Source organism: Pistacia vera, unplaced genomic scaffold (assembly GCF_008641045.1).
Source record: "Pistacia vera cultivar Batoury unplaced genomic scaffold, PisVer_v2 Contig240, whole genome shotgun sequence".
NCBI classification, from domain to species: domain Eukaryota; kingdom Viridiplantae; phylum Streptophyta; class Magnoliopsida; order Sapindales; family Anacardiaceae; genus Pistacia; species Pistacia vera.
In genome coordinates this window covers 1016484-1028642 of record NW_022196047.1, presented here as the reverse complement: position 1 = coordinate 1028642, position 12159 = coordinate 1016484, and positions in this window count along the sequence as shown.

Here is a 12159-nt window from a genome sequence, read left to right as displayed (position 1 = left end):
GTTTTGTCATCAGGTTTCCGACGCGATCAACTCTGTTGTCTAGGTAAATATAGTATTGATTATACCAAATAGAAAACGCCCAAAACCAGCGCTCGATTCGCCCACAATCGAGACCCATTACTGCTGGCTGAAAAAACTTAGTAAAACGGCGTATAGGCCCTATGCAGCTTTCTGGTCGTTTAGTAATCAGGTTTTCAGTGCGATTGAGTCTGTTGTCTAGGTAAATATAGTATTGATTATACCAAATAGAAAACCCTCAAAAAACAATGCCCGATTCGCCCAGAATCGAGACCCATTACTGGTGGCTGAAACAATTGAGTAAAACGACGTATAGGCCCTATGCGGCTTTCTGGTCGTTTTGTCATCAGGTTTTGAGCGATATCTTGTCTGTTGGCTCTCTAAACATAGTATTGATTATACAAAATAGAAAATACTTGAAATCCAGTTCTCGATTCGCCCACAATCGAGACCCATTACTTGTGGCTGAAAAAACTAAGTAAAACGGCTAATAGGCCTTATTCGGCTTTCTGGACGTTTTGCCATCAGGTTTTTGGTGACATCTCATATGTTGGCTCTCTAAACATAGTACTGATCATACCAAACAGAAAATTCTCGGAAACCAGTTCTCGATTCGCCCACAATCGAGACCCATTACTAGTGGCTAAAAAAACTGAGCACAACGGCGTATATACCCTATGCGGCTTTCTGGTCGTTTTGTCATCAGGTTTTCAGCGCGATCGACTCTGTTGTCTAGGTAAATATAGTATTGATTATACCAAATAGAAAACCCTCAAAACCAGTGTTCGATTCGCCCACAATCGAGACCCATTACTAGTGGCTGAAAAAACTAAGTAAAACGACGTTTAGGCCCTATGCGGCTTTCTGGTCGTTCTACAATCAGGTTTTCGGCGTGATCAACTCTGTTGTCTAGGTAAATATAGTATTGATTATACCAAATAGAAAACAATCAAAAACCAGTGCTCGATTCGCACACAATCGAGACCCATTACTAGTGGCTGAAAAAACAGAGTAAAACGGCGTATAGGCCCTATGCGGCTTTCTGGTCGTTTTGTCATCAGGTTTTGGGCGAGATCCAGTATGTTGGCTCCCTAAACATAGCATTGATTATACCAAATAGAAAATACTTGAAAAGCAATTCTCGATTCGCCCACAATCGAGACCCATAACTGGTGGCTGAAAAAACTGAGTAAAACGGCGTATAGGCCCTATGCGGCTTTCTAGTCGTTTTATAATCAGGTTCTCAGCGTGATTGACTCTGTTGTCTAGGTAAATATAGTATTGATTATACCAAATAGAAAACGCTCAAAAACCAGTGCTCAATTTGCCCACAATCGAGACCTATTACTGGTGGCTGAAAAAACTGAGTAAAACGGCGTATAGCCCCTATGCGGCTTTCTGGTCGTTTTGTCATCAGGTTTTCGGCGTGATTGAATCTGTTGTCTAGGTAAATATAGTATTGATTATACCAAATAGAAAACTCTCAAAAACCAGTGTTCGATTCACGCACAATCGAGACCCATTACTGGTGGCTGAAAAAACTGAGTAAAACGGCGTATAGGCGCTATGCGGCTTTCTCGTCGTTTTATAATCAGGTTTACGGCGCGATCGACACTGTTGTCTAGTAAATATAGTATTGATTATACCAAATAGAAAGCACTCAAAAACCAGTGCTCGATTCGTACACAATCGAGACCCATTACTAGTGGTTGAAAAAACTGAGTAAAACGACGTATAGGCCCTATGCGGCTTTCTGGTCGTTTTGTCATCAGGTTTTCGGCGCGATCGACTCTATTATCTAGGTAAATATACTATTGATTACACCAAATACAAAACACTCAAAAACCAGTGGTCGATTCACGCACAATCGAGACCCATTACTAGTGGCTCAAAAAACTGAGTAAAACGGCGTATAGGCCTTATGCGGCTTTCTGGTCGTTTAGTCATTAGGTTTTCGGCGAGATCTTGTCTGTTGGCTCTCTAAACGTAGTATTGATTATACCAAATTGAAAATGCTCAAAAACCAGTTCTCAATTCGCCCACAATCGAGACCCATTACTTGTGGCTGAAAAAACTGAGTAAAACGGCATATAGGCCCTATGCGGCTTTCTGCTCGTTTTGTCATCAGGTTTTCAATGAGATCGACTCTGTTGGCTCTCTAAACATAGTATTGATTATACCAAATGAATATATCGCAAACCAGTTCTCGATTCCCAAAAACGACCCATTACTGTGGCTGAAAAAACTGAGTAAACGGCTATATAGGCCCTATCCTTTCTCGTTTTGTCATCAGGTTTTCAACGATCTCCTGTTGGCTTTAACATAGTATGATTATACCAAAAGAATCAAAAAATAGTGCTCGATTCACCAAAATCGAGACCCATTACTGGTGGCTGAAAAAACTGAGTAAAACGGCGTATAGGCCCTATGCGGCTTTCTGCTCGTTTTTCAGGTTTTCGGAGATCAACTCTGTTGTCTCTAAAATAGTATTATATACCAAAAAACAAAAAAAATAGTGCTCGATTCCACAATCGAGACCCATTACTGTGCTGAAAAAATGAGTAAAACGGCGTATAGGCCCTATGCCTTTCGCTCGTTTTGTCATCAGGTTTCCGGATCGACTCTGTGGTCTCAAAACATAGTATTGATTATACCAAAAAAAACTCAAAAACAAGTGCTCGATTCGCACAATCGAGACCCTTACTGGTGGCTAAAAACTGAGTAAAAGCGTATAGGCCCTATGCGGCTTTCTGCTTTGTGTCATCAGTTTTTCCGAGATCGCTCTTGGCTCTCTAAACATATTATTATTAAAAAAAAAAAGCTCAAAAACATATGCTCATTCAGCCAAATCGAGACCCATTACTGGTGGCTAAAAAAACTGAGTAAAACGGCGTATAGCCCTATGCGGCTTTCTGCTCGTTTGTCATCAGGTTTTCAGAGATCGACTCTGTTGGCTCTCTAAACATAGTATTGATTATACCAAAAAGAGAAAGCTCAAAAACTAGTGCTCGATTCAGCCAAAATCGAGACCCATTACTAGTGGCTGAAAAAACTGAGTACAACGGCGTATATACCCTATTCGGCTTTCTGGTCGTTTTGTCATCAGGCTTTCAGCACGATCGAGTTTGTTGTGTAGGTAAATATAGTATTGATTATACCAAAGAGAAAACCCTCAAAAACCAGTGCTTGATTCACACACAATCGAGACCCATTGCTAGTGGCTGAAAAAACTGAGTAAAACGGCGTATAGGCCTTATGCGACTTTCTGGTCGTTTAGTCATCAGGTTTTCGGCGAGATCTTGTCTGTTGGCTCTCTAAACATAGTATTGATTATACGAAATAGAAAATGCTCGAAAACCAGTTCACGATTCGCCCACAATCGAGACCCATTACTAGTGGCTGAAAAAACTGAGTAAAACGACATATAGGCCCTATGCGGCTTTCTGGACGTTTTGTCCTCAGGTTTTCGGTGAGATCTCATATGTTGGCTCCCTAAACATTGTATTGATTATACCAAGTAGAAAATTCTCGGAGACCAGTTCTCGATTCACCCGCAATCGAGACCCATTACTAGTGGCTGAAAAAACTGAGTACAACGGCGTATATACCCTATGCGGCTTTCTAGTCGTTTTGTCATCAGGTTTTCAGCACGATCAAGTCTGTTGTCTAGGTAAATATAGTATTGATTATACCAAATAGAAAACCCTCAAAAAACAATGCTGGATTCACCCACAATCGGGACCCATTACTAGTGGCTGAAAAAATTGAGTAAAATGGCGTATAGGCCCTATGCGGCTTTCTAGTCGTTTTGCCATCAGGTTTTTGGTGAGATCTTGTCTGTTGGCTCTCTAAACATAGTATTGATTATACCAAATACAAAATGCTCAAAAACCAGTTCTTGATTCGCCCACAATCGAGACCCATTACTTATGGCTAAAAAAACTCAGTAAAACGGCATATAGTATTGATTATACCAAATAGAAAACCCTTAAAAAACAATGCTGGATTCACCCACAATCGGGACCCACTACTAGTGGCTAAAAAAATTGAGTAAAACGGCATATAGGCCCTATGCAGCTTTCTGGTCGTTTTGTCATCAGGTTTTCGGCGAGATCTTGTTTGTTGGCTCTTTAAACATAGTATTGATTATACCAAATAGAAAATGCTCGAAAAGCAGTTGTCGAGTCACCCACAATCGAGGCCCATTACTTGTGGCTGAAAAAACTGAGCAACACGGCATATAGTTCCTATGCGGCTTTCTGGACGTTTTGTCATCAGGTTTTCGGTGAGATCTCATATGTTGCCTCTCTAAACATAGTATTGATTATACCAAATAGAAAATTCTCGAAAACCAGTTCTCGATTCGCCCGCAATCGAGACTCATTACTGGTGGCTGAAAAAACTGAGTAAAATGGCTTATAGGCCCTATACGGCTTTCTGGTCATTTTGTCATCAGGTTTTTGGTGCGATTGGCTCTGTTGTCTAAGTAAATATAGTATTGATTATACCAAATAGAAAACACTTAAAAACCAGTGCTCGATTCGCACACAATCGAGACCCATTACTAGTTGCTGAAAAAACTGAGTAAAACGGCGTATAGGCCCTACGCGGCTTTCTGGTCGCCTGGTAATCAGGTCTTCGACGCCATCGATTCTGTTGTCTAGGTAAATATAGTATTGATTATACCAAGTGGAAAACGCTGAAAAACCAGTGCTCGATTCGTCCACAATCGAGACCCATTACTGGTGGCTGAAAAAACTGAGTAAACCGGCGTATAGGCCCGATACGGCTTTCTGGTCATTTTGTCATCAGGTTTTCAGCGCGATTGACTCTGTTGTCTAGGTAAATATAGTAGTGATTATACCAAATAGAAAAAACTCAAAAACGAGGGCTTGATTCACGCACAATCGAGACCCATTACTGGTGGCTGAAAAAACTGAGTAAAACGGCGTATAGGCCCTATCCGGCTTTCTGGTCGTTTAGTCATCAGGTTTTCGACGAGATCTTGTCTGTTGGCTCTCCAAACATAGTGTTGATTATACCAAATAGAAAATGCTCGAAAACCAGTTCTCGATTCGCCCACAATCGAGACCCATTACTTGTGGCTGAAAAAACTAAGTAAAACGGCATATAGGACCTATGCGGCTTTCTGGACGTTTTGTCATCTGGTTTTCGGTGAGATCTCATAAGTTGGATCTCTAAACATAGTATTGATTATACCAAATAGAAAATTCTTGGAAGCCAGTTCTCGATTCGCCCACAATCGAGACCCATTACTAGTGGCTGAAAAAACAGAGTACAACGGCGTATATGCCTTATGTGGCTTTCTGGTTGTTTTGTCATAAGGTTTCCGGCGTGATCGACTCTGTTGTCTAGGTAAATATAGTATTGATTATACCAAATAGAAAACGCTCAAAAACCAGAGCTCGATTCGCCCACAATCAAGACCCATTACTGGTGGCTAAAAAAACTAAGTAAAACGGCGTATAGGCCCTATGCGGCTTTCTGGTCGTTTTGTGATCAGGTTTTCGGTGTGATCGAGTCTGTTGTCTAGGTAAATATAGTATTGATTATATCAAATAGAAAACCTTCAAAAAACAGTGCTCGATTCGCCCACAATCGAGACCCATTACCGGTGGCTGAAAAAATTAAGTAAAACGGCGTATAGGCCGTATGCGACTTTCTGGTCGTTTTGTCATCAGGTTTTTGGTGAGATCTTGTCTGTTGGGTCTCTAAACATAGTATTTATTATACCAAATAGAAAATGCTCGAAAAGCAGTTGTCGAGTTGCCCACAATCGAGACCCATTACTTGTGGCTGAAAAAACTGAGCAAAACGGCATATAGTTCCTATGCGGCTTTTTGGACGTTTTGTCATCAGGTTTTCGGTGAGATCTCATATCTTGGATCTCTAAACATAGTATTGATTATACCAAATAGAAAATTATTGGAAACCAGTTCTCGATACGCCCACAATCGAAACCCATTACTAGTGGCTGAAAAAATGGAGTACAACGACGTATATGCCTTATGTGGCTTTCTGGTTGTTTTGTCATACGGTTTCCGGCGCGATCAACTCTGTTGTCTAGGTAAATATAGTATTGATTATACCAAATAGAAAATGCTCAAAAACAAGTGCTCGATTCGCCCACAATCAAGACCCATTACTGGTGGCTGAAAAAACTAAGTAAAACGGTGTATAGGCCCTATGCGGCTTTCTCGTCGTTTTGTGATCAGGTTTTCGGTGCGATCGAGTCTGTTGCCTAGGTAAATATAGTATTGATTATACCAAATAGAAAACCCTCAAAAAATAGTGCTCGATTCGCCCACAATCGTGACCCATTACCTGTGGCTGAAAAAATTGAGTAAAACGGCGTATAGGTCGTATGCGACTTTCTGGTCGTTTTGTCATCAGGTTTTCGGTGAGATCTTGTCTGTTGGATCTCTAAACATAGTATTGATTATACCAAATAAAAAATTCTCGAAAACCAGTCCTCGATTCGGCCACATTCGAGACCTATTACTTGTGGCTGAAAAAACTGAGTAAAACGGCATATAGGCCCTATGCGGCTTTCTGGACGTTTTGTCATCCGGTTTTTGGTGAGATCTTGTCTGTTGGCTCTCTAAACATAGTATTGATTATACCAAATAGAAAATGCTCGAAAAGCAATTGTTGAGTCGCCCACAATCGAGACCCATTACTAGTGGCTGAAAAAACGGAGTACAATGGTGTATATGCCTTATGTGGCTTTCTGGTTGTTTTGTCATAAGGTTTCCGGCGCGATCAACTCTGTTGTCTAGGTAAGTATAGTATTGATTATACCAAATAGAAAACGTTCAAAACTAGTGCTCGATTCGCCCACAATCAAGACCCATTACTGGTGGCTGAAAAAACTAAGTAAAACGGTGTATAGGCCCTATGCAGCTACCTGGTCGTTTTGTGATCAGGTTTTCGGTGCGATCGAGTCTGTTGTCTAGGTAAATATAGTATTGATTATACCAAATAGAAAACCCTTGAAAAACAGTAATCGATTCGCCACAATCGAGACCCATTACCGGTGGCTGAAAAAATTAAGTAAAACGGCGTATAGGCCGTATGCAACTTTCTGGTCGTTTTGTCATCAGGTTTTTGGTGAGATCTTGTCTGTTGGCTCTCTAAACATAGTATTGATTATACCAAATAGAAAATGCTCAAAAAGCAGTTGTCGAGTCGCCCACAATCGAGACCCATTACTTGTGGCTGAAAATACTGAGCAAAACGGCATATAGTCCCTATACGGCTTTCTGGACGTTTTGTCATCAGGTTTTCAGCGAGATCTCATATGTTGCCTCTCTAAACATAGTATTGATTATACCAAATAGAAAATTCTTGTAAACCAGTTTTCGATTTGCCCACAATCGAGACCCATTACTAGTGGCTGAAAAAAATCAGTAAAACGACATTTAGGCCCTATGCGGCTTTCTGGTCGCTTTATAATCAGGTTTTCGGTGCGATTGACTCTGTTGTCTAGGTAAATATAGTATTGATTATACCAATAGTGAACCCTCAAAAACTAGTGCTCGATTCGCGCACAATTGAGACTCGTTACTAGTGACTAAAAAAACTGAGTAAAACGGCGTATAGGCCCTATGCGGCTTTTTGGCCGTTTTGTCATCAGGTTTTTGGTGAGATCTTGTCTGTTGGCTCTCTAAACATAGTATTGATTATACCAAATAGAAAATGCTTGAAAAGCAGTTCTCGAGTCGCCCACAATCGAGACCCATTACTTGTGGCTAAAGAAACTAAGTAAAATGGTGCATAGGCCCTATACGGCTTTCTTGTCGTTTTGTCATTAGGTTTTTGACACGATTGACTCTGTTGTCTAGGCGAATATAGTATTGATTATACCAAATAGAAAACACTCAAAAACCAGTGCTCGATTCACGCACAATCGAGACCCATTACTAGTGGCTGAAAAAACTGAGTAAAACGACGTATAGACCCTGTGCGGCTTTCTGGTCGTTTAGTCAATAGGTTTTCGGCGAGATCTTGCCTGTTGGCTCTCAAAACATAGTATTGATTATACCAAATAGAAAATGCTCGAAAACCAGTTCTCGATTCGCCCACAATCGAGACCCATTACTTGTGGCTGAAAAAACTGAGTAAAACGGCATATAGGACCTATGCGGCTTTTCGGACGTTTTGTCATCTGGTTTTCAGTGAGATCTCATATGTTGGATCTCTAAAGATAGTATTGATTATACCAAATAGGAAATTCTTGGAAACCAGTTCTCGATTCGCCCACAATCGAGACCCATTACTAGTGGCTGAAAAAACGGAGTACAACGGCGTATATGCCTTATGTGGCTTTCTGGTTGTTTTGTCATAAGGTTTCCGGTGCGATCGACTCTGTTGTCTAGGTAAATATAGTATTGATTATACCAAATAGAAAACGCTCAAAAACCAGTGCTCGATTCGCCCACAATCAAGACCCATTACTGGTGGCTGAAAAAACTGAGTAAAACGGCGTATAGGCCCTATACGGCTTTGTGGTCGATTTGCCATTAGGTTTTCGGCGAGATCAACTCTGTTGTTTAGGTAAACATATTATTGATTATACCAAATAGAAAACGCTCAAAAACCAGTGCTCGATTTGCCCACAATCGAGACCTATTACTGGTGGCTGAAAAAACTGAGTAAAACGGCATATAGGCCCCATGTGGCTTTCTTGTCGTTTTGTCATCAGGTTTTCGACGAGATCGAATCTGTTGGCTCTCTAAACATAGCATTGATTATACCAAATAGAAAATGCTCAAAAACTAGTGCTCAAATTGCCAACAATCGAGACCTATTACTGGTGGCTGAAAAAACTAAGTAAAACAGCGTATAGGCCCTATGCGGCTTTCTGGTCGTTTTGTCATCAAGTTTTTGGTGAGATCAACTCTGTTGGCTCTCTAAACATAGTATTTATTATACCAAATAGAAAAGGCTCAAAAATCAGTTCTCGATTCGCACACAATTGAGACCCATTTCTGGTGGCTAAAAAGACTGAGCAAAACGGCGTATAGGCCCCATGTGGCTTTCTTGTCGTTTTGTCATTAGGTATTCAGCGAGATCGACTCTGTTGGCTCTCTAAACATAGTATTAATTATATCAAATAGAAAACGCTCAAAAACCAGTGATCGATTCATCCACCACCGAGGCCTATTGCTGGTGGCTGAAAAAACTGAGTAAAACGGCGTATAGGCCCTATGTTGCTTTCTAGTCGTTTTGTCATCAGATTTTTAGCATGATCGACTCTGTTGTCTAAGAAACATAGTATTGATTATACCAAATAGAAAACGCTCAAAAACCAGTGCTCGATTCTCCCACGATAAGGACCCATTACTGGTGGCAGAAAAAACTGAGTAAAACGGCATATAGGCCCTATGCGGCTTTCTAGTCATTTTGTCATCAGGTTTTCGGCGAGATCTAGTCTATTTGCTCTCTAAACATACTGTTGATTACACCAAATAGAAAATGCTCAAAAAACAGTTCTCGATTCGCCCACAATCGAGACCCATTACTGGTGGCTAAAAAACTGAGCAAAACGGCATATAGGCCCCATGTGGCTTTCTTGTCATTTTGTCATCAGGTTTTCGGTGCGATCAACTCTGTTGGCTCTCTAAACACAGTATTAATTATACCAAATAGAAAACGCTCAAAAACCAGTGCTCGATCCGCCCACAATCGAGACCTATTACTGGTGCCTGAAAAAACTGAGTAAATTGGCGTATAGGCTCTATGCGGCTTTCTAGTCGTTTTGTCATCAGGTTTTCAACATGATCGACTCTATTGTCTAAGTAAACATAGTATTGATTAGACCAAATAGAAATGCTCGAAAACCAGTTCTCGATTCGCCCACAATCGAGACCCATTACTGGTGGCTGAAAAAACTGAGTAAAACGGCGTATAGGCCCTATACGGCTTTCTGGTCGTTTTGTCATCACGTTTTTGGCGAGATCAACTCTGTTGGCTCCCTTAACATAGTATTAATTATTCCAAATAGAGAACGCTCAAAAACCAGCGCTCGATTTTCCCACAATCGAGACCTATTACTGGTGGCTGAAAAAACTGAGTAAAACGGCGTACAGGCCCTATGCTGCTTTCTGGTCGTTTTGTCAACAGGTTTTCGGCGTGATCAACTCCGTTGTCTAAGTAAACATAGTATTGATTATACCAACTAGAAAACGCTCAAAAACCAGTGCTCGATTCGCCCACAATAAGGACCCATTACTGGTGGCTGAAAAAACTGAGTAAAACGGCGTATAGGTCCTATGCAGCTCTGTTGTCTAGGTAAACATAGTATTGATTATTCCAAATAGAAAATGCTTGAAAACCAGTTCTCGATTATCCCACAATCGAGACCCATTTCTGGTGGCTAAAAAAACTGAGCAAAACGGCATATAGGTCCCATGTGGCTTTCTTGTCGTTTTGTCATCAGGTTTTTGGTGAAATCAACTCTGTTGGCTCTCTAAACACAGTATTTATTATACCAAATAGAAAACGTTCAAAAACCAATGCTCGATTCGCCCACAATCGAGACCTATTACTGGTGGCTGAAAAAACTGAGTAAAATGGCATATAGGCTCTATGTGGCTTTTTGGTCGTTTTGTCATCAGGTTTTCAACATGATCGACTTTGTTGTCTAAGTAAACATCGTATTGATTACACCAAATAGAAAATGCTCAAAAACCAGTGCTCGATTCGCCCACAATCAAGATCCATTACTGGTGGCCGAAAAAACTGAGTAAAACGGCGTATAGGCCCTATGCGTCTTTCGTGTCGTTTTTGTCATCAGGTTTTCTGCGAGATCTAGTCTGTTGGCTCTCTAAACATAGTATTGATTATTCCAAATAGAAAATTCTTTGAAACCGGTTCTCGATTCGCCCATAATCGAGACCCATTACTGGTGGCTAAAAATACTAAGTAAAATGGTGTATAGGCCCCACGTGGCTTTCTTGTCGTTTTTTCATTAGGTTTTCGGCGAGATCGACTCAATTGGCTCTCTAAACATAGTATTAATTATACCAAATAGAAAACGCTCAAAAACAAGTGCTCGATTCGCCCACAATCGAGACCTAATATTGGTGGCTAAAAAAACTGAATAAAATGGCGTATAGGCCCTATACGGCTTTCTGGTTGTTTTGCCATCAAGTTTTTAGTGTGATCAACTTTGTGGTCTCTTTAAACACAGTATTAATTATACCTAATAGAAAACGCTCAAAAACCAGTGCTCGATTCGCCAACAATCGAGACCTATTACTGGTGGCTGAAAAAACTGAGTAAAATGGCGTATAGGCCCCATGCGGCTTTCTGGTCGTTTTATCATCAGGTTTTCGGCATCATTGACTGTGTTGTCTAAGTAAACATAGTATTGATTGCACCAACTAGAAAATTCTCAAAAACCAGTGCTTGATTCGCCCATAATCAAGACCCATTACGGGTGGCTAAAAAAACTGAGTAAAATGGCGTATAGGCCCTATGCGGCTTTCGGGTCGTTTTGTCATCACGTTTTCGGCGAGATCGACTCTGTTGGCTCTCTAAACATAGTATAAATTATACCAAATAGAGAACGCTCAAAAACAAGTGCACGATTCGCCCACAATCAAGACCTAATACCGGTGGCTGAAAAAACTGAGTGAAACGGCGTATAGGCCCTATGCGGCTTTCTAGTCGTTTTGTCATCACTTTTCGGCTTGATCAACTCTGTTGCCTAAGTAAACATAGTATTGATTATACCAAATAGAAAACGCTCAAAAACCTGTGCTCGATTCGCCCACAATCAAGACACATTACTGGTGGCTGAAAAAACTGAGTAAAACGACATACAGGCCCTATGCGGCTTTCTGGTCGTTTTGTCATCACATTTTCGGCGTGATGAACTCTGTTGTCTAGGTAAACATAGTATTGATTATTCCAAATAGAAAATTCTTGAAAACCAGTTCTCGATTCGCCCACAATTGAGACCCATTTCTGGTGGCTAAAAAGACTGAGCAAAACGGCGTATAGGCCCCATGTGGCTTTCTTGTCGTTTTGTCATTAGGTATTCATCGAGATTGACTCTGTTGGCTCTTTAAACATAGTATTAATTATACCAAATAGAAAACGCTCAAAAACCAG